Here is a 24,451-nt window from a genome sequence, read left to right as displayed (position 1 = left end):
GCTTCTATTTGAAACAACTATCAAGGAAGGAAAAAAGCCAGAGGAGACTATTTCATCATTAGCATGGAAGTACCAAATAAAAAAAAGAAAAATATAGGTAATTAAGTAAATACAAAATATATTTTAAAAAATCAAACTAACTTCAAGAGAGAGCTTTAACTTGTGGTGAGGAAAATCAGCAAAGACTACATTTTGGAAGTGGCACAATGGTACCTGAGCTATGTTTTGAAGGAAGTTAGAGCTTCTAAGAGGCACTCATGAGAAGGGTATGCATGGTCATGGGGAACTAACCATGCAGCAGAGAGGCAGGGGTTGCAATGTTGTGTACAAAAGACAACTAGTAATTCAGTTTGATTGCAAAGGAGCATGTATAGTGAGAGTACTAGAGAATAAGACTGGAAAGATAATTGGGATCCAGATTGTGGAGGGAATTTAATGACAGGCTAAGGATTTTGCATTTTATCCTAATTACAGCAAGAAGCCATGGAAGAATTTTTAATTAGGGATGGAATGGGTGGTGTGACATATTTGTATTTTAGGAATATCTTTAGCAGATTTATGAAGAATGACTTGGAGAGGGCAGAGACTAGAAGTAGGAGGATCAATTAGGAGGTTATTGCAATAGTTCATACAGGAAATGACCAAGGCCTGAACCAGACAACTAGGGCTTTCTGTGTATAGAAAAGGGAGAGATATTGTGAAGGTTGAGTAGTGCTGACTTGGCAACTGATTTGATATAGAGATTAGGGGAGAAGGAAGAGTCAAGGATGGCTCCAAGATTGCCAGCTTGGATGACTAGAACTTCCTCTACTGATGCAGATCATTATCTTCTCTGCAATCTAGAATCATAGAGTTATCTGGGGAACTGAGAGGGGAACTGCCTTGTCCCCAGGTCACATAGCCAGTATGTGTCAGAATCAGGACTTAAACTGGTCTTCCTGACTTTGACTCTTAGATCAATTCTTTACCCATTATGCCATGCTACTTCTTATCTACATTGGAAATGGAAGCTCTTTCACATTTGGTGTCAAGTGAAGGGCCCCCAGGAGCAACTGACAGTCAGCAAGAGGAAATATCTTGAGGGGAGAAAATATTTGGAGGGACCATTCACTTATTTCCAGGAGCTTATGTTCGGGGCTGAAAGCTACTGTGATGGTTCTGCCTGGAAAAATGTACTCTGAAGAATATACCATTTGATAAATGATTGGGGATTGCCATTGTAACTGCCTCAAAGTTGGGGCAATGTCTTAATGAGATCTGGCTCATGAAAGGAGGCTAAGGAAAAACATTCTACTTTGGAGCTAGCACTGAGATGTGTTGTTGTTGTTGTTGTTGTTGTTGTTGTTGTTGTTGTTGTTTTAAGACAGTGGGGCACTGGGGACTGGCCATCCCACTTGGAAGTCAGAAAGGCATCAGCAAGCATCAGTAGCACACCATGACATACAGGAAGAGAGACAGGGAGGCTGTGGAGCAGGAGCCAAGCAGCTCAAGATAGTGTTTAATGCATGGAGAGACTGGACATATTTGTATAGCAATTCAATCTCTTCTTCCCTTTGGACCCAGGGGTGGTGGAAGAGAGGGGGTGGGTGGCCTGAGAGAGTGAAGGAATGTAACCTTAAAATCCATCCAGTTCAGGAAGAGGACTTTATAAGCAGCATTTCCTCCCTCATCTGAGTACGTCTTCCCCCTCCTCATCTTCCTCTGTTATATTCCATTGTTTTTCCCTGTTATGTTACCTTCTCAGTCCATTCTCTGGTGCCTTGCTGAATGACCCTGAGTGACCTCCAGGGAAAAGCCCTGCTCTGCTACCATAACTGAAACAAAATGCACATTCATAGTTAGTTCTTGATTCCTGGCATATGGAAGTTGCATCATTCTACACATGGATTGAGAACTGGAGACCACTCTTCTCTGAAAACACTTATCAGCCCATCCATACCACCTTGGAAATCCCAAAGTACAAAGCACTGCCTCAGGAAAGAGTGAGTTCCCTGTAAATTGTGATTTTCAAGTGAAGCCCTAAGGACCATTTTTGAGGGATACCATAAATGGGATTCATGCTTTGGACTATATGACCACTGAGTTCTTCTCCAACTCTTAGATTTTATTTTTTATACCCCATGATGAATGTATCAAATACTTGGCTTGCTGGATGCCTCTTGCATAGTTAGCACTATTCTAGGTGCTGTGGGGGATACAAGAGAACTATAAGATTTGGAAATTCCCCCCTCCTTCTCTCCAAATATTTAATCTTTTATCATCCTTTGAAAGAGTTAATTAAACTGAAAAGCAGTATGGTGGAAACTGGGCATAGACCAATATCTTATACTGTTTATCTAGATAGGGTCAAACTGGATACATGACCTAGAAATAAAGAGATATTACAAGAAAATTAGAAGATTGTGGAACATATTTACTTATCAGACATATGGATAAGCACATAATTTATGAACAAACAAAAGAGAAAACACAGGCATAAGATGGATAATTTCAATTACATTAAATTATAACATTTTTGTCCAAATAAAACAAATGTAGGCAAGATAAGAAGGAAAGCACAAAATTGGGGGGGATGTTTTATAGATAATTTCTCAGATAAAAGTCTCATATCTCAAAAATATAAAGAATTTTGTCAAATCTATAAGAATATGAGTCATCCCCCAATTAATAAATGGTCAAAAGACATGAATAGGAGGTTTTCCAATGAAGAAATCAAGACAATTTATAGTCATATAAAAATGGTCCAAATAACTATTGATTAGAGAAAGGTAGATTCAAACAACCTTAAGATATCATTTTACAACTACCAGATTGGCTAAATCGACAGAAGGGAATAATGACAAATGTTGCAGAGGATATGGAAAAATTAAGACACTAATTCATCATTGGTGGAATTATAAAATGATCCAACCATTTTGGAATGCAATCTGGAATTATGCTCAAAGAGTTATTAAACTACCCTCTGACCTAGACATACCACTACTAGGTTTATTTCCAAAGATGATTAGGAAAAAAGGAAAAGAACCTATATGTTCTAAAATGTTTAAAGCAGCTTGCTTTGTGGTGGCAAAGAGCTTGAAATTGTGAGGATGCCCATCAATTGGGGAATGGCGAATCAAGTTGTGGGATATAATTGTTACGGAATACTACTGTGCTATAAGAAATGATGAGCTCAATGATTTTAGAAAAATATAGAAAGACTTGCACAAAATAATGAAGAATGAAATGAGTAGAGCCAAGAGGACACTGTACATAGTAACTGCAATACTGTTTTAAGAACAAGTTTGAGTGAACAAATCATTTTGACTATTATAAATACCCAAATTAACTACAAAGGACATATAAAGGAAGAAGCTATCTGAATCCAGAGAAAAGAACTGATAAATAGAAGTATATATAGAATGATTTTACACATATGTGCAAATATATGTGCATATATACATGTACATATGTGTGTATATTACACACATGCACACACATATATATTTGTGTCTAGTGGTAGTCATCTGGGGGGGTTAGAGAAGAAGAAAAGGAATAAAAGTTAAAAAAGAAATGCATATGATAACTTTAAAAAGAATAGCAAGTTCTACATAATAGATTTGCGGTTTCATGTGCAGTCATTTATTTTTATTATATTATGTTATGAGGGAAAAAGAAAAAGCTAATTAATAGGCCCTGTGGTAGAGTGAAGAAAGAATTGAACTTGGAGTCACGAAGACCTGAGTTTGAATCCTGCTTTAGACACTTATTAGCTATGTAACCCTAGACAAGTCACTTAACCTGTCTGGTCCTTCATTTCCCCATTTGTAAAATGAAGGAGTTGCCCTTGATGACCTCCAAGGTCTCCTCTAACTCTATGATTCTATGAAAATCATGATCTAATAGAATGTAAACTCCTTGAGAGTGTGGCCTGTTTCATCTCTGTAGCCTTAGCACCTAGAACAGTGCCAGGTACAAAGTAGACCTTTAATAAATGATTAAGGACTGATTCCTTCTCAATAAAATTGAGAAATTATATGTATATAGATCATAGGAGTATAAATTAAGATCTAAAAAGGGCCTTAGAAGTTATCTCAGCCAGGCCATCATTTTAGAGATGAGGTAACTAAGGTTCAGAAAAGTTAAGTGACTTGCCCAAGGTCACAGAGTTTAGCAGAACCATTTTCAAACCAAGGCACTCTGAATCAAAATCCAATATTCTTTGAACTGTCCTTTTGTACTATATTTGTGTGTGAGACTGGACCTCAGGAAAGACATTGGTCTGGATATAGATATAAACATAAATATATGCTCTTGATAGTCTCATCAGATCTCACGTCTTCAGTTATCATCTCTGTGCAGGTGACTCCCAAATTTACACACACATACACATATATGTATAGATATTATTATATATTATATAATATTATATATGCATATAGACTATATTATATAATATCACATATTCACGTATACACATATATGATATATAAATGTGATATATGATAAACTATATACATAATATATACATATTGTATATATCTATGTATATAGTATATATTGTGTGTATTTGGGAGTCACCTGCACAGAAATGATAACTGAAAACATGAGATCTGATAAGATTACCAAGTACATATAGATATATGAGACCCGGGAAGACTGAATGACAAATTATTGTCCACATTCCATTATATATATTCCATTAACATGGATCTATTAAGTAACTACCATATGCTAGGTGCCATTCTAGGAGCTGGGGATAAAAATACAAAACTGAAACAATCCTTGCCCTCCAGAATCTTACTTTCTAACGGAGAGAAAACACAAACACAGAAGCAGATACAAAATATGTACTTGTATAGATATAAAGTAATTAGGGGAAGTGGGAAGAGACACCTGCAGCTTGAAGGATAGGAAAGGATTTATGTCCGAGGATTTGAGCTGAGCGTTGAAAGAAACTAGAGATCGGAGGAGGAAGAGGAGGAGCACAGAGAGAGGAGATGACCTGTTATGTGTAAGGGGCAACAAAAAGGTTAGAGAGTAGATGAAGATTATACAATAATCCTGCAGAGGTAGCTCAGAGCTAAGCTGGTTTAGGCTTTAGATATGAAGCAGGGAAGTTTGTATTTGATCAGAGAGGTAATAGAGAGCAAACAAAATTTATGTTATGGTGCAGATTCTTTTTTCAGATATGGGCTGGACAAGATGACCACTGAAGTCCCTTCCAAATCTGAAATTCTATGATTTGGAGAGCCCTGGGGGATACCTGAACAAAATGGGTGGGTGATGGATGAGGATTCAGCAAAGTAGACTGAGGAGTAGTCAGACAGATAAAAAGAAAACCAAGTGAGAGCAGTGTCATGGAAGCCAAAGGATGAGAGAGTACCTGGAGGAGAGGGTAGTTAGCTTGGGTTGGATCCTTCAGAGGGATCAAATTGAATGAGAGCCAGCTGAGCAAAAGTCAGCAGCCTTAGAAATTAGAAGACGGTTAGCAGCTTTGGAGAGAGCAGTCTCAGCTGAATGGTTGCATCTGAAGCCAGATTACAATGGGTTGAAAAGAAAGCAGAAAGTGAGGAAACTGAGCCAAGGATTGCAGAAAACTCCTGAAGATTTGGCTTTTGAAGGGGAAATGTAGGATGATTGTTTAAAGAAATGGCAGTATCAGGTTTAGGATTTTTAAAAGCTACATTCAAACCTTCCTCAGACATTACTTGGCTGTAGAACCTGAGAAGTCTCACTTTCCTTAATCTATAAAAGAGCCCTAGTCATTCAGTCAGCAAGAATGTATTAAATGCTTACTATGTGCCAGACACCATCCTAACTGCTGGGAATATGAAGAAAGGCAAAGTAATTCCTGTCCTCCAGGAGCTCACAGTCTAATGAGGTAGACAACCTACCTCCTTAGAAGGGTTGTTGTGAGGAAAGCAGAATATTATGAACTTTATAGTGTTATACACATGTCAAATGATTATTAAGTCGTAACTCCATCTTTGACCATAAGATTCTAGAGGGCAGAAAAGTGACATTGTTTGATTAACTTTTTCCAGTGTGTAGGACAGTTCTCCACTCCCCGTGCCTACAGGGTGAGTGATGTGATGTATAAAAAGCTCAAGACACATAACTTCTGGATAATTAATCATTTTATTAATTATGGCTAGCACATAATTAATGAAAGGATGGTCATTTGGCTTCCTCTTGGAAACTAAAAGATGCCTCCTGGAGACCTCTTGACACTTATATACCCTTGGAAGAATAGGTGTTCCTGACAGGTGGCAATCAACTCTGATTGATTAATAACTAATGAGAGAATGAATATTAGAATAAGAGATGGGCCTATTTTAATGAGGAGCTGGGGGATGGCTTTGATTATGTCTCTCCAGGACAAAGAAAGACTTATTTGAAACAGGACTACTCCCTCAGGCAATCTCTACCCCTCCCACTCAAATTTGCCTAAATAGAACACAATGTGTGGGATTTACCTAGATTAGATTCTTTTTACTCTCTAATCAGAACTAAGCTTCCCCAGTTGGGTGGGGTCTTGAACAAGATTGAGGAGAATGTTAAACCCAATTTCATCAACAGCCTTGTACTTCAGATACTGGCTAATTAACTGCAAAGGGATGGTTTCTAAATGAGGAAATAGAAAGAAAAAGATCTTTATCTCAATTAATAATTGGTTATTAACCTATGTTAATCATTTCTCTCAGTGAAAAACACACCTTCAGCTGCAAAAGTTCTGGTATATTGCTTAAAATATTTGTCATATTACCTTATAGTCATATGTTGTCTTGCAGGACATATTTATAGCATAAGAATATTATAGCATGGCATAAACTCTTTAAAGAGCACTGAGCAACTTGCAGAAAGAAAGACAATAAGTTCGATTAGCCAGAGTGATGAGCGACAAAATCCACAAGGAATCAAAATCTTCAGCCGACCCTATTCACACAGGCACTAACTCACAGCCAGATCAACTGATCTGAGCTTCCCTTTCCTCCCTCTCCTCTCTTACCTTCTATAGCTATACCAATGAACTGTGAAATGACTGAAAGGCAGGAAGCAGCCAGGAGGGAGAGGAGAAACAGCATAACCAATAGCTCTGGGGAGCCCCCCAACCAAATAAGCCAGAGGTGACTTGGGTAGAGTGCCTTCTACAGAGCAAGCAGCAGGTACTTATTGAACGCCTGTTTCATGCAGGGCACTGTGTTAGGAAAGAGACAAGACAGAAAAATATGTAAGATGTGGCTCTTACCTTCAGGGACCTTGCAGTCTAGTGGGAGGAACAACATATGAAATTCTTCTAATGCTCATTAATTTTGAAGGTACTTTTTGTTTATTACTGATAATAATAACTAACATTTACATACTCCTTTGTACTCATTGAGCTTTACTTACATTATTTCATTTGATAATGTAACAACAACCATGTGAGGTGAGTAGAATGGATTATTGTTCCCATTTTACAGATATGGCGATCAAGGCTAAGAGACTGGACTATGATTACACGAATAGCAAACATCTAAGCCAAGAATGGAAGCCAACCCTTCTGACCCCAGTGTTCTTACCAGGATACCATGCTGACTCTCAACTAACCAAACTAAGTAGTATATTAAACCTTATTAGAAACATTTAATTTTTAAATTGGAAGGAGTCCTTAAATATTATTTAGTCAGTCTGTTCATTTTATAGTTGAGAAAACTGAGGTCCAGAGAAGTAAAGTGATTTATCTAAAGTCATAGAGCCAGTTAATAGATTTATCACCAAAATCCAAGCCTCCTGACTCAATATTTTTGCCAAGACACCTTCTGTCTCTGTGAATATTCCAGATGAGAAGTAAAAATATCCCTCAGCCCCCTTCTCCCATCTGGAAGTTTCTTTCAGGGCTTCCATTCTGGGGACAGGCCCAAGCTGGCTATGCCTCATTCTGCTCCTTGTTATGCATCTGACTCTATGTACTTCTTCCCCACCATGATTCTACTGCCTCTCACCCTGGAACCTTCCTCAGCACCTGGTCTCTTCTCACTCTGGAATATCTCTTCTCCATGCTGGCTCTGTTCTCCCACTGCTAAGTTCTTTGTGAGAGCTCCCTTGACATTTCAAGGATAGGCCTAGGCCAGCCACGCTTCTTTCTCTTCTCAGCTGTGCTTCTGAACTCTCTATGGAGCAGCTAAGTGACGCAGTGGATAGAGAACTGTCCTGGAGTCGGGAGGACCTGAGTTCAAATATGGCCTCAGATGCTTATTAGCTGTGTGATCTTAGATAAATCACTTAACCCTGATTGCCTCCTTGACTCTACAGACTTTGCCACCATGCCCCAGTACAGGTCCTTTCACTTCTGCACTCTCCTTTTCATCTCCTTTTATAAGCCATCTTTCCCCTAAGGGCAGGAACTGTCTTTCTTTTTGCTTGTATTTGTAGCCCTAATGCTTGGCACAGGCCCTGGCATACAATAAGTGCTTAATAAATGCTTGTTGGCTGTCTGCTTAAGACAAAGGAGACAGCATGGTACAGTGTACACTGGGTCTGGAGTAGAAGACCTGTAAAATGAGGAGGTTGGAACAAATAGCCTAAAAACTGCCTTCCAAGTCTAGATCCATGGTCCTATTAAGTGCTATAAAAACTCAGGGCAGAGAGGACTCACTGAAATTTGAAGTAGGGGATGAAGCTCCTTAAAGAACTAGGATTCTCCAAGGAACGATGGCTATAAAAAGATCTCACTGTGGTCATCCTTCTTAAAAACCAGACTCCCTCTCAACTAATAACCTTCCCTACACCCCCACCCAAAGGTGGAAAGTGCCAGTAAGATGCTACAATATGTTAGGGATTTGCTTTGGAACTCTTCAGCTTTCTTAGGATTTTGAGAATAAATGGCATCCTTAATACCCAGTCATTCCAAAGGATTGCCAACAATGCTCCCCATACATGCTGCCCAATGCACACCTACCTCAAAGTACTTAATCCCAGATTTAGCATTCTCTCTCTCTCTCTCTCTCTCTCTGTCTATCTATCTATCTCAGGTTGGAAGGGAATGACAGAGAGTTAGACTCTTAGGACTATAGTAAAGTACCCCGAACCCCCGAGGTGGGGAATCACAGCCATTTCTCTAGAATCCTTGAAATCAGGATTAAGCTAGTTTATTTTGGATCACTCCATTCATATTCCCCCAAGAGCGGATTGGTGAAGATAGCACACCATGAAATTCTACAAAGACTAGACCAACTGCAAAAAAGTTGCAAGTGGAATATCTAGTTCATTAAGTATCACTGGCTACCTAAAATCCATCAGATTAGACCACTGGGTCCACACCAAACCAAAATGTTCTGTTAAAAATTGAAAACTTCAATAAGTTATTAGCTACCATGTTTTCTAAACCGGCCATGTCCTCCACTGCCATCTCTCCTTCCTGAGCAGTCAGATAAAGGGTATGCTGAACTAAGGTGGGTCTTACATTGTTAAGCCTCCTGATTGGGGCAATTAGTTTACATGATTTAATCGATAAGCATTTATTAAACATCTACCATGTGCCAGACTCTATGCTAGGTGTTAGGGATACAAAGATAAAAACAACATAGACCTTGCCCTAAAGAGCCTAAGATTCTATAGGATAAAACAACATATGAGGAGATGATATATATTTAAAGGCGTATTTCATATATTATATGTGTTATAATTTACTTTATATATAAGTATATGCAATATTTATAAAGTAATATCTATAATAACATTCACATATTGTGTTTATAATATACACTGTATACATAAATATATAATGTATTTATGTTACATAAAATATATTAGATATAATATATAAACATAAAATATATTAGATATCTTTATAAAGAGTAAATTTTGTTTCTATATGTTTATATAAATATGAGCTATTTACATAAATACATACCAGATATGTGTATATACATAAGTATGTGCATACACTCATATATTTATACACAGATATGTATGTATGCATATATGTTTGCACTTTTGAAATTTTACTCTTGAGTAATTTTACTATTTAAATAAACATGAAATTTAAAAATTTTACTATTTAGATATACATGAGACATTGTATGTATTTGTTATACATAATGTATAGTAAATTTAAATATTTACTTTACATAGAAAATAGATATATTAATATATATTTATTTATATTAATGAATATATTAGATATAGTATTATAAATATGTATATTAAATACAAGGTAATTTCTGAAGGAAAAGCAATCTCAACTAAGCAGCAGATCCGGGAAGGCTTCCTATATGATCAGTTTCATTTTTTTGTCATGTTATCTAGAATTTATCATATCTAGTTCCTTTCCCAAAGGAAATATTCATGATATTCAGGTGCAAGGCTTCTGTGCAAACTACAATCCTTTGGCCTCTCTTATTCCTTACTCTTAGACCATGTTTTCCAATGTAGTTTTTGCTGTCTTCATACGTAGTCATCTTTGATTCATCATTGATAATCAAGTTATCAGAAAAATGATGATTTAATGCAGAGGGTCTTATTGAGTCATTCATAGAATTTCTCTGCCTCTTCATCCTTGGCAACAGATGCTGGCACATAAGCTTCAATTATTTTCATTCTTTATATATCATGTAATATTGTATATAGCATTGTAGTTATCTCTGCTGGTGTCTTATTCCCCTACTGTACTATAAAGGCCTTCAATAAATGAATGAATGAAAAAAGTAGTTATTAAGTGCTCACCATGTAAAACCATCATGTTAAGCTAGGAATACAAACAGAAAAGTAAGATGACCCTCCCATCAAGAAGCTCATATTCTAATGGAGGAGACATATGTATGAGAGGTTTTAGCTATAAGTTGGATGGAAAGAGCTCATGGTCCTTAAGGGACAACAGCAAAACAGATGCTAATGCTTCTTCTATAATTTCATTTCCATGGATAAAATCATATTAGTTTTTTTTTTCTTAAGTTCGACCATTTAACAGTGCCAAAGACTGGTGATGGGGACTTTCTTTTCTGGGCCTTGAACAATTGTGGCTGTACCCCCTACAGGAGCAGTTGCCAGGCTGCATAGCTATAGAAGTTGCTTCCTAGGATGGTGGCTGAGGGTACTGGGCAGTATTGTTCCTAACATTCTTGGGTTCAGGGTCCTGGACTGTCTCCATCAGGATCTGAGGAGAGATGATGGTCAAGGTGGTGGTAATGATTTGGCTTGCCTGGCACATGCTGCTTCCTATCTCTCTCTGAGGGTCCCTTGCTTGCTGTCTCAGCTAGGCTGGCAGGCCCTCTATGTAGCAGCCAGTGGGAAGGACAGGCCCCTTCTCCACGGGAGCTCCCTTCCTAGGTCACGACCGTAAGGGCAACTCCTTGAGGGCAGAATGTAAATCTCATTTACATTTTGTATCTGTCATCAATTAGTACAGCGTTCCTCAATGGTAGCCATGTAAAAAAAAGTTACCAATTTGTTGATCTATCCACCTATGTCCAAATATCTGTCATATTGAAATAAGTTCAAACATTCAGTGATTTGGCATTACCTGGGTCAAAACATTGCTAGCTGAAAAATAGCTAGTCTTCAGCAACATAATGATAATGATGATAATAAAAATAACAATAATGATGACAATACTTTAAATTAATACAGTATTTAATAAAATAGTATTATAGAAATGCTAAAAAGAGCAATGTAATATTAATATAGTATTTTGTAATATTTCAAAGGACTTTGACATTATCTAGTACAGTGAAAAGAACAATGGCTCTGAAGTTAGAGGGCTTGGGTTCAAATTCTACCTCTGACTCTTAATACATTTGATCCTTGAGCAAGTCATTTGCCCTACCAAGTCAATTTACTCATCTTTAAACTGGGGGGATTGGATTAGATAGTCTATGAGGTCACTTTTATCTCTATAACTGATACTATGATCTTACTTAATCCCTTAATAGTCCTTTGAGGTAGTTATGTTGCCCTGGGCAGCTAGGTGGCATGGTGGATACAGTGCCAGGCATGGAGTCAAGAAGGCACATCTTCCTGGGTTCAAATCTGACCTCAGACACTTACTAGCTGTGTGACCCTAGAAAAGTCATTTAACTTTGTTTGCCTTAGTTTCCTCATGTGTAAAATGAGCTGGAGAAAGAAATGGCAAACCACTCCAATATCTGCCAAGAAAACCCTGAATGGGGTCATGAAGAGTCAGACACAACTGAAAACTGAACACTATTTTGGAGATGAGAGAAATGAGGTGCAGAAATTCATGCCTAGTTAATGACAAAATCTCAACTAGAAATCAGACCTCCTCATTCCTAGACCTAGACCACAATGCTTGTTTGGAATTTTAATCACTTCCATTTTAGTCTCTCTTTGGGCCCTATAAGATATAATCTGAGAGAACTGAGATTTGGGACATCCAGAGGACACAGCTTCAAAATCCTGACTCAGTCATTTATTGCTTGTGTGACCTTGGGCAACTAGCTTACATTCTCTGGGCCTCAGTTTCTTCATCTGTAAAATGAGGAGATTGGAGTAGATGGCCTCTGAATTCCTTTCCAGCTTCAGCTTTACAATGCTAGCAATTTAAGGCACGTGAAGTAGGAATCATTTCACAAATGGGCAGCTAGGTGGCACAGTAGATGGTGCACCAGGCCTGAAGTCAGGAAGACCTTTAGTTCAAATCTGGCCTTCGACACTTCTTGTGCTGTATGACCCTGGACGTGTCACTTAACACTGTTTGCCTCAGTTTCCTTATCTATAAAATGAGTTGGAGAAGGAAACAGCAGACTACTCTGGTATCTTTGCCAAGAAAACCCCAAGTGGGGTCGCAAAGAGTTGGACAAGACTGAAACAATTAAACAACAATATTTAACAAAGCTTCATTTGCCCAGGGAATCCTGAATGCTGAGTACCTTTTTGGGACTTTTTTTCTCTTTTCCAACCACCATTTGTGTTGTTTTTGAAAACCAAGTGAAAATCCTCTCAGGTCATTTAAACCAGTACAAAAATATACTTTCCTACAAAACCCTGCTTTGCCTTAGCAGCTTTTCAACAAGGTACACAGTTCCCTATATAATGAATCAGTGTTTTCTAAGTATCCTGACTTTGAAATTATGCCTGCACATGGACTTCAGCTTACAGAGAATAAGGAAATGTGCCAGACAGGGAGAAATTTCTCTTTCAACCAGACATATATTAATTGAAGAAACTAAGTGAGAAACAAATTTCACTTCACTTGCTCAAGGAATGATGGATTTCAACACTTAAATTCAAAATTGGCCCTAGACAAAGTGGGCAATAAGTAAAGTTTGCCCAGAGCATCAGATCCCACTTGGTTGATTTTTGCTTTCCCTCATACTTTTGGGAATTCTTCTTACCCCTCTCAAAGCATCCAGTTCTCTTACACTGATTCCTGCATCACCAGCATCCCCCAATGTGGCATCTTTCTGGGCAGTGTTTCATCCTAGACCTTCTTACTTCCCCCTACTCTTGACAAAACTTATCTGTCCAGTGTCTCATTCCTTCAAATCTTGGTTGGGTGGGTAACTGACTTGGTTGAACTGAAAAACGAATTCACAGTCACTAGCTATTTCTCAGTGCCTCCCACAAGGTATTTGCATTGTATCAAGGACTTACCAAACCAATAGGTCTAAATCCCAAAAAGATAAATATGGAAATGGGGGAAATTTGAGGCAGTAGAGCAGACTAATGGGGGCAGACTACTTCGGTGGGGTGTGGCAGTAAGGAAAAGGGATTTTAAATGAAGCTCCTAAAATCACACCCTTTCAGGTAGCAATCTATTTTAGTCATCACATAGGGCTGAATTTCAGTGTATGTTTGTTTCTAAGCCACACCACCCTAGCTATATAGAAATAATGTGTACAATAATGAAATAATGCAAAAAAACACCATTTCTCTTGCACATTTGAAAAGGTAAAGGGACCTGGCTTGCCAGAAAGTTTTGCCTCATCTACGTATTTCATTTGCCAAGCTGGGAGGGGGAAGGAGGCATATCTTCTCCTGTCTGTTCTCTGTACTAAGGCAATCATTTAAACAGCAATTTGCATCTAGTTGGAGGCAATTGATCCATCATTCCAATTCAATTGTCTTAATAACCAAAGTAATTTAATGCACTTGCCTCAGTGATATTGTATACAAGTAGCCCTAAGATTGTTTGAGTTTGCTAAGGGTCTGTTTCCTTTGAGATTGGTATGGGAAGTTTCCTCCTATATTTCTAGATGCACATCACAGCAATAACAATGGTTTCACTTTTGTCTGAGTATCCCCAGTGCCTTGCACGGTGCCTGAGACCTTTGTAGGTGATTCATAAATACCTAATGATTGATATTTACATTTATATAATTATTCCTAATAATAGATAGTATTTATATAGTGCTTTCTATATACTAAGCACTATGTAATGATCTCACAACAACATTGAAAGGTAGGTGCTACTATTACTCCCACTTTATAGATAAAGAAACTGAGGCAAATAGGGTTAAGTGACTTGCCCAGGGTCATACAGCTAGTAAGTATCTGAGGCTGGATTTGAATTCAGATCTTCCTGACTTCAGGTCCACCTCTATTCACTGCACTACCTCGCTGCCTCCTTACCAGTTTACAATTCTACATCCATCAATTCATTCCTCACATCAACTCTTTGAGAATGGTAGATTGTCTATTTTTACTGATGAGGAAAAAGGTTCAAATAACTTCAGTGCCTTGCAGGTAGTAAGTGTTGTCAGAACAAGGGTTTGGGCAAAGATCTCAATAAAATCCTCCTAATCATTCCTTTCCATTCCATTTTTTAAATAAAAGTGTCATAGTAAAGAAAAGAAAAAAAAATTAAATGTCAGAAGGGAAAGATTAATTTCTCTCCAAAAAAAAAAAAAAACCAGACTAATAACGTGATACCAAGATACGTAGGAAATCAATTCGTGGCCTTTTGGTCTTTCCAATATTTGAAAGAAAGCCATTCATCCCACCCCTTGGTATTGATCTTTAAGATTCTAAACAGATGAAACCAATGAATTTTCAAAACCAATGAATTTTATGGTTTTCCTCTTTCAGCTCTTGGGATCGTTAAGAGGTAGTCAGGCATGGCCTGACTTTTACTGCTAAAGTGCAAAACTCATGAACAAAAAGCCCTGGGTTCTAATCTTACCTGTAGTTGTGTGACCATAGGCAAATCACTTAACTTTTCAGAGCCTCTTTTCTCTCATTGATAAAATGAACAGCATAATATCTACAGTACCCACCTCACAGGGTTGTTAGAGGGACAAATGAGCTAAAGTGTGTAAAGTGCTTGGTCAACTTTAAAGTATTCTTGTCAACTACTAATATTGGGCAGCTAAGTGGCACAGTAGATAGAGTTTGGGCCTGGAATCAGGAAGACTTGAGTTCAAATCTGACCTCAGACTAGCTGAGTGACCCTGGACAAGTTGGCTTGCCTCAGTTTCCTTATCGGTAAAATGAGCTGGAGAGGGAAATGGCAAGCTATTCCAGTATCTTTGTCAAGAAAACCCCAAATGAGGGGCAACTAGGTGGCATAGTGGATAGAGCACCGGCCCTGGATTCAGGAGGACCTGAGTTCAAATCCAGCCTCAGACATATAACACTTACTGGTTGTGTGACTCTGGGCAAGTCACTTAACCCCCATTGTCCAACCAAAAAAAAACACCATAAAAAAACCCAATAAATTTCCATTAAAAAAAAAAGAAAATCCCAAATGGGATCATGAAGAGTCAAACACAACTGAACAACATTACTGTTAAGCTATGGATGTTTGTGGTAAGGGAATGACTCAAGTAGAAATTGGAACATGAAACAAAGCAAGATGGAAGCTGCACCTCTTCTGTGAAATGGATGGGTGCTTGATGTATGGACAAAACACAAGGAATTCATGTAATCAGGTTCTTCCTATCATCTAGATAATTATGTTAAACAATCAGGTCTCTGATCATTTTTTTCCATTTTAATGCAGATATTTGGGATCATGGATGACACAGATGACAAGCTCATAATGTGGGCACATGATAGGTGCTCCTAATGTGTGCACATGATAGGTGCTCCATAAGCACTTGTTGAACTGAAATTAATTCTCCTTGTGAAAACAATGAATGGAGCACATCCTAATTTACAAAAACAATATACTTATGTATGATTTGCTCTTGAGAAAATATCATGGAAGAAGAATTACTTTCTGAATAACTATTCACCTTTCCATTAGATCTCTTCTCCATGTCTTTATTTCCACCATTTCATGAAATCACAGAATGTCAGAGCCATAAGAGATTGTAGAGGTCATCTAATGTGGAAGATTGGAAAGAGTGTTGATTTAGAGTCAGAGTACCTAGATTTAGATCTCTATCACCTACTACCAGGGTGACCATGAGTAAATCACGTGACCTTGGGCCTCAGTTTCCCCATATGTAAAATAAGGAACTTGGAATAGGCAACATGTATGGTACCTTAAATCTGTGATCCTATAATCCTAGAACAGCCTTCTTATTTTATAAACAAGGAAACTAAAGCCCAAAATTATTAAATTATTTCCTCAATATAACATATTTAGCAAATGACAGACCCTGTCTTTGAACCCAGGCCTCCAGTGTTTTTCCCAGGATAATGGGTTACCCATAGCTCTTTTCCTCCCTCCATCTCCATGTTGGAATTCTACCATATTTCAAGACCTAACTCAAATTCCACCTTCTCCAAGAAGACTTCCTTGATCACCATTGTCCACTCCACCCCTCCTCCCCCATAAGAAGTCTTTGGAGTTTTCAAAAAGTAACTTGTGCCTCTTTGAAGTTATAGAATCACAGAATTGAGAGTTGGAAGGGATCTCAGTAATTATGGAGTCCAAACCATATACAAGAATAATTCCTACAATAACATACCCAACCCAGTTGTCTAGCCTCTGTTTTAAGACCTCCAAAGATGAGGAACCCACCACCTCTCAAGATCTCCCATTCTACTCACTGTGAGTAACTCTAATTGTGTACAAGTTTTTCCTGACATCATATATTTCTCCACTTACAACTTTCAATATTGTTCTTGGTTCTGCCCTCTGGAGCCAAACAGGATAATCCAGAAATAACTTGTTAAACCTCCTTCACATCACAGCCCTTCAAATACTTAAAAGTACTACTAGATCTCTCTTCAGTCTTCTTTTCTCCAGGCTAAATATGCACTGTTCTTTCAGTTGATCAAGGTCCTTCAACAACCAAATTGTTCTCCTCTCCACACTCTCCAGCTAATCAATGGCCTTCTTAAACAATGGTGCCTAAAACTGAACTCAATATTCCAGATGAGGTCTGACAAAGGCAGAGGAAAATAGAAGTCACCCCCCTCTTCCTTGAAATGATTCCACTTTTAATGCAGCTCAAGATTTTATTCATTTTTAATTGCAACGTTATACTGCTAACTCAAATTTAGATTGTATTCCACTAAATGCTCAAGATCTTGTTCATAGCAATTTCTGTTATCTGTGAACCACTCTTCACTCCACCTCCCTCCCTCCATAAGCTGCCTTTGGATCTGGGAAGTGTATTTATTTTGTACCTAAGTATAAGACTTTACATTTATCCCCATTGGATTTTATCTTATCAGATCAGCCCCTATGTTCTGTCCTGTAAAGATCTTTTTTTGGATCTTAACTTTGTCATCTACTTTGTTAGCTATCCCCCACCCCCAACTTTGTGTCATCTGCAAATCTGATGAGAATATCATTTAAGCATTTATCTGAGTCATTAACAAAAATGTTAAACAGCACAGGGTCAAGCCCAGATTCAGGTTATCATTTTCCATTTTGTATTACTACCAATGATGTACATGTTTTACCTCCCTCCCTGGATTTTGAATTATTTAAGGTCAGAGGCCCTGATTATTTGCCTGTGCACATCCCTCAGCAACCATACTAATTCAGTGCACATAGTAGGTGCTCAATAAATGTTTGCTGAATTTGAATTTATTGAATGCAAACAGCATAGTTGTTAAGTTGCCCTCATGATCCTTACACACTCATTAGGAAGATCTGGGAAAGTGATGCCCTTGAAATCAAGAGAGCAAAAAGACCATTTCTTCCTCCAGGAATCCTTCTCCAACTGACTTAAAAGCAAATAGGGGAGATTGGTCACTCCTCAAGGCATCCCAGAAGGCATCATGAATGACCAGATTCTAAGCCTCATTATGACATCAGCAGGGAGCATGACTTAGGTCAAGAGCTTGGCAGAAGGCCCTGGTAACAGCAAAATCAACAGCAATCAAAACTGGAAAGCCAACATGCTCACCACCATAAAACTGAAAAGAGAGCTCATTGTGCCTTGGGCACAGCATCAGGTTTAATAGAAAAGTAGACATGTTTATAGTCCCAGATTTACAACATGACTTATAAACACCTTATTACTTAGAGTCCAGTCTGCTGTCCTAGAAACTAAGAATGCGACTTTGTTACAAGAAGGATTTGTTGACATAAAGGTCTTGACTCAGTTGGTCTTTGTGGTTAACCAAAATGCATTTACTCCTGAGAAAGTCAATACCAGCAAACAAAATACGGTGAGTTTCAGATTGACCAAGCTTAATGCTATGACATAAATATGCTTAATGTTTATGGAATTTTTTTTAGAAGCTTTTTGCCATGTCAGGCTTGCCATCCAGTGTGAATCCTCCTGAATGGGAATGTGTTTTCAGAATTACATGTGCTTAAAGATCTCATCAGAAATATTCATAAAGCCTGCCACAAATACCAGGGTTGACCACATAGCAAAAGAAAGTTGGGGGGGGGGGATCTGGGGAAGAGCATGTTCTTCTTGACATTAACATAGATAAATCATTTTTCTTCCATGTCACATTTAACACACTGAAATGGTTACCAACAATTAAAACAAGAGGGCTAATGGAAAATAATGTTGAATAAATATTATAAAACCACATGAAAATATGTTTGAGGAAGGCTAAGAAGCCTGACCAAAGCCCACAAAATAGAGAAAATTCCCTGCGAAGAATAAAAATCCAAACGGATCTTCTGGCAATGACACATAGGGCAGAAGCCTGGGAGCAGTCCTTGAAATAATAGACAGGTGGAACTTTGAGAAGTCATTTAGTACATCCCTCTGCCTTTAGTTGGGAATGAGGAGAAAACAACTCAAATGGATGTCTTTGGGGTTTTTTTCGGGGGAAAATCTTCAGGGAAAGAAGATTTACTCTTAAAGTAGGCAGATCCCATCATAAACCCCCAACTTCTATAGAAAAGGCTCTTAACTTAGACCCCTTGGGGGTTTAGATTTTCAGAGGTCCATGAACTTCACTGGTACAAAACAAAACAAAACTTAAAACAGCCTTTAAATTGATCTGTCTTTAAAGCTATAATTTAATTTAAATTTACTTATATTTTAAATGTGCTATCTTGTTATTTAATGTTAATAAAGAAGCATATTTCTGTGTCAGAAATTTTAAAAATATTTTGGCATCTGTATTACAATATAATGGGTTTCTTTTGCAATCCTTTATATTTTATTTTATGTATAAAAGTGACTATCATGGCCCTAACTTCCTGAAGGCTTGGTATATTACATTTTACCCACACACACATACACACCCAGCTTCTCTGATGCATATCTAGTCTCTGCCATTAGTTCAAGTCCCTACAAATTGATTTCCCCCAACCACTTCCATTAACCACTTAACAATCACATTAGTTTTTACAAAAGAATATTTACTTTAAAGATATAGCAAGAATATGGCAGAGAGAAGCCAGGAAGTTGCAGGAGCTCTCTCATTTCCCTCTGAAACAACATTAAAGCAAGCCTCTAAATGGATTCTGGAGCAACAGAACCCACAAAAAGATGGAGTAAAACAATTTTCCAGCTTAAGATAACTTAGAAGGAATTCAGGAAAGGTCAGTGCAGCCCAGCACAAACAGTGTCCAGGCAAACCAGGGAGAGGTGCTTAGGTACAGCACAGATCAGCAACTAAGGCCCCTCAATCCTGGGAAGCCTCCAGCCCCATCACAGAAGGTAGACTGCCAGCCCCAGAACTCCAGCACAGAAGCAATGAGTAGTCTGGGCCACCCCATCACAGGGGGCAAGCTGCGAGCCACAGAGGCCTGGCACAGAAAGCCAGTGACCAGGTCCCTGGTCCCCAGGGCAAGAAGCTTAAGACAGGGTCCCCTGTGCTCCAGAAGAAGAGTTCAACTTTAAAAGTCATGAAATAGGCTTAAAATGAGCAAGAAAAACCCATAAAAGATCCCTGATCATAGAAAGGTACCAAGGTGACAGGGAAGACAAAAGCACAAACTCAGAAGAGGACAACATTGTCAAAATGCCTACATACGAAGCCTCAAAGGTGAATATGAATTGGTCTCAAGCCCAAAAAGACTTCTTGGAAGACCTCAAAAAGGATTTTCAAAATCAAATAAGAGATGTTGAAGAAAAATTGGGAAAAGAAATGAGAATTATGCAGAGAGAGTCAACAGCTTGGAAAAGGAAGAACAAAAATTGACTAAAGAAAACGACTCCTTAAAAAGTAGAATTGGCCAAATGGAAAAGGAGGTACAAAAGCTAACTGAAGAAAATAATTCCTTAAAAATTAGAATTGGGCAAGTGGAAGCTAATGACTCTATGAGACATCAAGAATCAGTCAAACAAGGGCAGCTAGGTGGCACAGTGGATAGAGCTCTGGGCTTGGAGTCAGAAGGACCTGAGTTCAAATCCAGTCTCAGACACATGACATTTACTAGCTGTGTGACCCTGGACAAGTCACTTAATCCTGATTGCCTCACCAAAAAAAAAAAAAGCCTAAAAAAAAAAAAAGAATTAGTCAAACAAAATCAAAAGAAGAAAAAAAATAGAAGAAAATGTAAAATATCTCATTGGAAAAACAACTGACCTAGAGAATAGATCCAGGAGATATATTTTAAGAATTACAGGATTACCTGAAAACCATAATGAAAAAAAGAGCCTGCACAGCATCTTTCAAGAAATTATCAAGGAAAACTACCCTGATATCCTAGAACCATAGGGTAAAATAGTCTTTGAAAAAATCCACCAATCACCTCCTGAAAGAGATCCCAAATTAAAACTCCTAGAATTAGGGTAGCCAAGTTACAGAATTCCCAAGTCAAGGAGAAAATACTCCAAGCAGCCAGAAAGAAACAATTCAAATATCAAGGAGACACAGTCAGGATTACACAGGAGTTAGAAGCTTCTACATAAAAGGATCACAGACCTTGTAATATGATTTTCTGGAAGGCAAAGGAGCTTATTTTACCACCACAAACCAACTACCCAGCAAAATTGAGCATAATCTTTCAGGGGAAAAGATGGACATTCAATGAAATCGGGGACTTTGAAAGTTTCGTGATGAAAAGACCAGAGCTGATAGAAAATTCAGTCTTCAAATGTCAGGCTCAAGAGAAGCATAAAAAAGTAAATAGGAAAGAAAAAAAAAACATGTTATTCAATAATATTAAACTGTTTACATCCCTACACAGGAAAATGATACTTGTAACTCTTAACTGTATCTCTATTAGGGCATTTAGAAAGTGTATACATATACAGAGGGTGTGGGTATAAGTTGACTTTGATGTGACGATATAAAAAAATTAAGGGGTGAAAAAAGTATTGTATAAAGAGAAGAAAGTAGAGGCAGAACAGGGTTTTACCTCACCTGTAGAGCAAAAGAAGAAAGGGAGTGAGCATTGTTTGAACCTTGCTCTCATTGGATTTGGCTCAAAGAGGAAATAACATACACACTCAGTTGGGTATAGAAATTTATCTTACCATGTAGGGAAGTAGGAGGATAAAGGGGTAAGGAAGTGGGAGCTGATAGGAGGGAGGGCAGATTAAGGGAGGCAGTGGTCAGAAGCAAAGTACTGGTGAGGAAGGACAAGGTGAAAGGGGAGAGAAAAGCATAAATGAGGAAAAATAGGATGAAGGGAAATACACAGTTAGAAATCAGAACTGTGAATGTTAATGGGATGACCTCTCCCATAAAACAGAAGTGGATAGCAGAGTAGATTAAAAACCAGAATCCTACAATATGTTGTTTATAAGAAAGGTATTTGAAGCAGAGAAATACACACAGAGAATACATACAGAGTAAAGGTAAAAGTCTAGAGCAGAATATATTATGCTTCAGCTGAAGAAAAAAAAAAGCAAGGATAACAGTCCTGATCTCAGACAAAGCAAAAGCAAAAATAGATCTAATTAAAAGAGATAAGGAAGGAAACTATATCTTACTAAAAGGTACCATAGACAATGAAGTAATATCAATACTAAACATATATGCACCAACTGGTATAGCATCCAGATTCTTAGAGGAGAAGTTAAGTGACTTATAGGAAGAAATAGATAGCAAAACTATACTAGTAGGGTACTGCAACCCCCCCCCTCTCAGAATAGATAAATCTATTCTAGATAGATAACTATATAAACCTAATAGCTAGATAGATAACTAGATAAATCTAACCACAAAATAAATCAGAAAAAAGTTAAGGAGGTGAAGAGAATTTTAGAAAAGTTAGATATAGTAGACCTCTGGAGAAAACTGAATGGGGATAGAAAGGAATATTCCTTTTACTCAGTGTAACATGGCACCCACACAAAAATGATCATGTTTTAAGGCATAAAAACCTCACAATCAAATGCAGAAAGGTAGAAAAATTAAATGCATCCTGTTCAGATCATGAAACAATAAAAATTACATGCAATAAAGGACCATGGAAAGATAGATTAAAATTAATTGGAAACTAAACAATCTAATCCTAAAGAATAAGTGGGTCAAAAACAAATCAAAGAAACAACCAATAACTTCATCAAAGAGAACAACAATAATGACACAACATATCAAAACTTATAGGATGGAGCCAAAGCATTCTTAGGGGAAATTTTATATATTTAAATATTTACATAAATAAAAAAGAAAAAGGAGACCAATGAATTAGATGTGCAACTCAAAAAGCTAGAAAAAGAACAAATTAAAAACCCCCAATTAAATACCAAATTAGAAATTCTGAGAATCAAAGGAGAGATTAATAAAATTGAAAGTAAGAAAACAATTGAACTAACAAAACTAAGAGCTGGACAATAAAATAGATAAACCTTTGGTTAATTTGATTTTTTTAAAGAAGAAAACCAAATTACCGGTACCAAAAATAAGAAGAGTGAATTTACCACCAATGAAGAGGAAATTAAAGCAATAATTAAAAGCTATTTTGCCCAGCTGTATGATAACAAATCTGACAATCTAAGTGAAATAGATGAATATTTACAAAATTATTAATTGCCCAGATTAACAGAAGAGGAAATAAAATAATTAAGTAACCCCATTTTAGAAAAAGAAATTTAAAAAGTCATAAATGAACTAAGAAAAAATCTCCAGTGCCAGATGGATTTATAAGTGAATTATATCAAACATTTAAAGAATAGTTAATCTCAATACTTTATTAACTATTTGGAAAAATAGGTGAAGAAGGAATCCTACCAAATTCTTTTTATGACATGAATATAGTGCAGATACCTAAACCAGGAAGAGCCAAAACAGAGGAAGAAAATTGTAGCCCAATTTCCCTAATGAATATTGATGGAAAAAAGGTAAATAAAATATTAGCAAAGAGATACAGCAATTTATCACAAAGATTATACACTAAGACCAGGTGAAATTTATATCAGGAATGTGGGGATGGTTCAAAATTAGGAAAACTATCAGCATGATTGACCATATCAATAACAAAACTAACAGAAATCATATGATTATCTCAATAAGTGCAGAGAAAGCTTTTGACAACACACAGCACCCATTCCTATTAAAAACACTAGAGAGCAAGGAATAAATGGATCTTTCCTTAAAATAAACAGTATCTATCTAAAACCATCAGTAAGCATTATATGTAATGGGGATAAGTTAGAAGCATTCCCAATAAAATCAAATGTGAAACAAGGATGCCCATTATCACCATTATTATTCAATATTGTACTAGAAATGTTAACTCTAGCAATAAGTGAAAAAAAAGCAATTAAAGGAATTAGAATAAGCATGAAGAAACAAAACTATCACTCTTTGCAGATACATGATGGTATACTTAGAGAATCCTATCAACCACTAAACTACTTGAAATAATTAACAACTTTAGCAAAGTTGCAAGAAATAAAATAAACCCACACAAATCATCAGCATTTTTCTATATTATCAACAAAGTCCAGAAGCAGGAGATAAGAAGAGAAATTCTATTTAAAATAACTATAGACCATATAAAATACTTGGGAGTATGCCTGCCAGGACAAACTCAGAAACTATATGAACAAAATTAAAAAAAACACTTTTCACACAAGTAAAGTCAGATCAAAACAATTGGAAAATTATCAATTGCTAATAAGTAGGCTGAGCTAATATAATAAAAATGATGATTCTACCTGAATTAATTTATTTATTCAGTGCCATACCAATCAAACTACCAAAAATTATTTTATAGAGCTAGAAAAAATAATAAAATTCATCTGGAAGAATAAAAGGT

Source organism: Vombatus ursinus, unplaced genomic scaffold, assembly GCF_900497805.2.
Source record: "Vombatus ursinus unplaced genomic scaffold, bare-nosed wombat genome assembly UNPS02014791.1, whole genome shotgun sequence".
Taxonomy (NCBI): domain Eukaryota; kingdom Metazoa; phylum Chordata; class Mammalia; order Diprotodontia; family Vombatidae; genus Vombatus; species Vombatus ursinus.
Note: the sequence above shows the minus strand (reverse complement) of the source record.